The 4139-nt window shown below is 39.6% G+C and overlaps 1 long non-coding RNA gene across 1 annotated transcript; it reads left to right on the top strand.

Annotated features, from left to right (window-relative positions):
• The first annotated feature begins 3110 nt into the window (after positions 1 to 3110).
• Positions 3111 to 3935, top strand: LOC124878817. The gene is made up of 2 exons (XR_007040863.1): positions 3111 to 3761; positions 3873 to 3935. It is a non-coding gene; the product is annotated as an uncharacterized LOC124878817 (long non-coding RNA).
• The last annotated feature ends 204 nt before the right edge of the window (positions 3936 to 4139 follow it).

The following is a 4139-nucleotide window of genomic DNA, read 5'->3' as shown; positions in this document are numbered from 1 at the left end:
TCTCTTGATGCTGTTTGTGCATTTACATAATGCTCAAAGCCAGAAGGAGAGGAAATGTTCTGCTCTTTATTCCTACAGCCTTGACTACAAAAAGAGTCAGGATGTTGCAACATAACAGCAACACAATGCTGTCGGTTTAAGCTGCCCTCATGCAGCTCAGATTTCCTTTTGTAAACAAACATTCCAGGCCTGTAAAGAACTTTTTAACAGACCTGATGTCAGTAGCATTTGTATATCGTTTTCACTTGTCTTGTGATGAAAGCAGTGAGAATAAAGTGACAATTTTTGTTCCAATACAAGGTTAAAAACGAGATGATGCTGTTGTTTCAGTCAATAACAAATCCCACCTCTGTACCAAAACTGGCTCCATATTACTGTTGTCCTTAGAATATCTTTATTCTTTTGTAGCTCCTAATTACTAATATTGAAGCACGGCAAATGTCAGAAGCTGCTGGACACAGAAACAGCTGCTGCACAACTTTGCTTAAAAATATCTATTATAGTTAAATAATAAAATAAATGCTTTATTCTCACATATAATAAATCTTTTTTTTTTGTGCTTTTTTTTCTAGTTAGTTGTGTTTAGACTTAGCTCATGATAGTGAAATACATTTCCATGAACAAGACAAGACAGAGGAATACGTAAAAAAAGGAATAAAATCCAAAGCTGTGAGTCATCAAACATTGATGTCATTACATTGGAATGCTGAACTGAATGCATTAATACAATGAAGGCCTACCAGAAAGGTTGCAATAGGAAAATCTTAAGGTCCAGTTTTACTTTCTAAAGAGAAGATTCATAAGGTGTATTATGCAGTGGGGAGGAGGAGGTCAGGATAAATGCTGCCTGAGGGGCAGCACCTAGGAGACCTAACAAACTGGGACCATATGCAAGAATTCAAAAGCATTTTGATTCAAACTAGAAAAATCACGTCAACATTCAAACGTTGATGTGCATAGGTATTCTGCAGGATGTTCCTCGCAATAACTAATCAGAACAGCCTAGTTTACATTATCGAGCCATGGATGGTTTTATGAGTGTTACGTTTCTTTACATAATCCATCTTTGTATAACTCATGAGGGTTTAACTACACTACAACAGTGTAGCAGTCAAAACATTGTGATGATGTTCTCAGTAATACTTGTAAAAAACTCTAAAATCCTGTTCCTTTTCTTACAGCATGTTTCAGCAATGTCTCTTCAAGCTAATGCTGTATGTGGTGGATGAAAGTAAAGTTAAATGCTTCAGCAGCAGTCAAGCATTCTCTTGATCAGTTGACTCAGATAAAGAAAAAAATACTCACTGGACCTTTTTCTGTGTCTCCGATAAGCCCCTAAACATCCATTTAATGTAATCCAAACATTTTTAGTTTTCAATCTGTTTTGTGATTACTCTGAGAGATTACCAAAAAGTGCTTTTTCAGACAATACATCACCGTGCATGTATGGTATTCCCTTACTGTTTCAGTGGGTGAGACTCAATCTGTTTCATAAAAATTATTAAAATAAGCTTATCTGATTTGAAAAACAATGAAAAGAGAATGTCATTTACTTTCAAGGGTGTTAGAATTTCTGACTTTTTAATATAGGTGTACCTTAAGTTAATTTAACTTTATGTTTGTTTTGAAGATTTTATTTCATTTCCACTGTGGTTCTAATCCCTATTTAAGTCAAATGTGAGTGCTCACAATCCCTGAACAAAGCAAAAAAAAAAATAAGATCGGTCAAATTACCTCGGATTATAGAAAATTTCTTTAACTCGTCGGTTGCTAAAGTGGGCATGAAACGTCCCCTTGGCACGTGCAAATTGGCTCCTGGCAGATATTATACCACTTGTGGAAGTCCAAAAGGTTGTTACAAAACAAACAAACTGAAAAACAGCTGAAAAGTTTTTGTTTGCATGTTACTTGAAGAATTTACTTTTTATTGGTGCCGCTTATTTTTTCGTGACTAAAATTTCCGCTAAGTTAACTTGCCATATCCCTTAGCCACCACAAGGTGTGTGCGTGTGTTCGTACTCGTCGAATGTGTGGTAATGTGTGGCTTTTCGCAAAGAAAACAGCTAAATTAGATTTGACCAGGCAGAGATAATATTCAGTATTATCTTCTCCCAATGACTCCAATCATCAGTGCTCAAGGTCATTGTCTTCATCTGCCTCTTTGCTGAGGGATTACAGGGTATTTCTTCCTCTTACGTGTGTGCACGTAAGCTTGTTGCCTGTATTTTTTTCCTCAGTGTCACTCTGAAACACAGATACAACCACAGAGGTATCGACAGGGGCTAAATGTGAGTGGCTGGTAAGCCATGTTGCTGAGCAGAACTGCCTTCTGCAAGTGTGTGTAGAGGGGGACGTCAGTGCAAAACCCATTAGTGTGTCTGAGCCTGCATCTTCAAATCTCGTTACTCCTACTGATGCAACACGAATGCAATACAAACTCCCTCATCCAGGCTCCCTCTAGCTCTCTCACCCACTTACTGGCTACCTGCACTTCCATTGCAGTTCCTCCACCCCCCAGCCTTCTAATTCCCTGCTGAAACCCCCACTCCAACCCCTCTACCCACTCTCCCTCCTTCTCTCAATCAAAATTACTGTCTCTGGGCACCTTCTTATCTTTGTTTCTGTTTTTCTCTTCTTTTGTTCCTGTGGCTAAATATTTCTTCTCTCCAAAATTATTCTGTGTTGTGAGCTCAACGCCGGCCAAAAATAGATGTTTCTACTTTGATCTAGTCTTTTATCCTGTTTTCACAATTGCTTTCTTGTGTCCTGATTACTCTTGGTTACTGAGAATGCCAGAATGTGGCACAGTGAAGGAAAACAGATGCATGTTTTGAATGCAAGTGAATATAAGCCTGGGTATATAAATCTTTAAGACTTGTCTGTCTCTTACCCACGTGTTCTGAGAAGGTGACAAATCAGTACTAGATAATACTTGAGTGAATTTCATATAAATCCTCTCACAAATATTTCATTGGAATTGATTTCTAACATAAGACCAAAGCCTTGTTTTAAACATGTAAAAAGAGATCTAAACCCCAGCTGGTCTATTTATGAGAATTTTTTAGCAACAGGTGTTCAAGATGTGCAAAAACACAGCTCTTTAGGGGTGTTATACAATTTTATAGCCCTACATGTGCTAATACAGCTGTAACATTGACTTGTAAGAGCTTGTTCTTTAATTGCTGATGTTGGCCAACACTTTAATGGTCTGCAATTCTGTGTAGTCCTTGCCAGAACATCAACTAGCAACATCGATATCGGATTTTTAGCAAGCATACAACCTTTAGATCTAATTATACATATATATATATATATATATATACCTATTGTCACAGTCTGTTTTTCAATTTTCCTGCTACTAACTTTCTCTCACCCCTAAGAGGCCCTGGAGCTGCAGGCCGGAGGTTTGACAGTTGTACGTCGTTGCCTCATCAGCTGGAGGACCATATGAGGGTGGTTCGCTGGCTCTTCTACGCCTGAGTGTTTTGCCTTCTGTGGTAGTGTTAACCTGGCCAAGATCCCCTTGTTTTGAGCCTTGATTAATTGTCTGTATCTTCCCTTCGTCTTAGGCTGTTCAAGCCGAGCCGCCGAGCTGGGTTTTCTCCCTCTGGGACTCACCTCCCGTCAAGATTGGATTCTGCTGCGCCTGGCAGCCGCCCTTGCGAGTCCTCCAGTCTGAAAGCGCAACCTGTCCACCCACCTTGCTCACCTGGAACATCGGAGCGCTCCAGCCAGTTCTGCGCAGGGTCACGCCCAGACAGGTACCCGTCTCTTCCCCCTGGTGGATCAATCGCCTCCTGAATAGTGAGCATAGATCTTGGCTCGATGTATCCGATCTGTTTCCTCATCTCATCTCAGTCTTTTCCTTACAGCTTGACTCCTGACCACTCTGCTCGCCTCGTTCCTGAAACTGAGAAATAAAACAGTAAATCTACGCTTCTCTGTCTGAGTGTCCTCTGCATGTGGGTCAAGTCGGCCTTAAAAACTATGACACCTATATATACCTGTATATATACCTATACCTATATATACCTTGTATATATACCTATATACAAAGACAAAGGATTTCAGGAATGATGTTGTTTGGACAGATGACTCTAAAGCAGAATTATTTTAACACCAGAACACAGGAGATGTTT

Source organism: Girardinichthys multiradiatus, chromosome 13 (assembly GCF_021462225.1).
Source record: "Girardinichthys multiradiatus isolate DD_20200921_A chromosome 13, DD_fGirMul_XY1, whole genome shotgun sequence".
NCBI lineage: Eukaryota > Metazoa > Chordata > Actinopteri > Cyprinodontiformes > Goodeidae > Girardinichthys > Girardinichthys multiradiatus.
The sequence above is the reverse complement of the archived record's forward strand: the minus strand, read 5'-3'. Positions and strand labels throughout refer to the sequence as shown.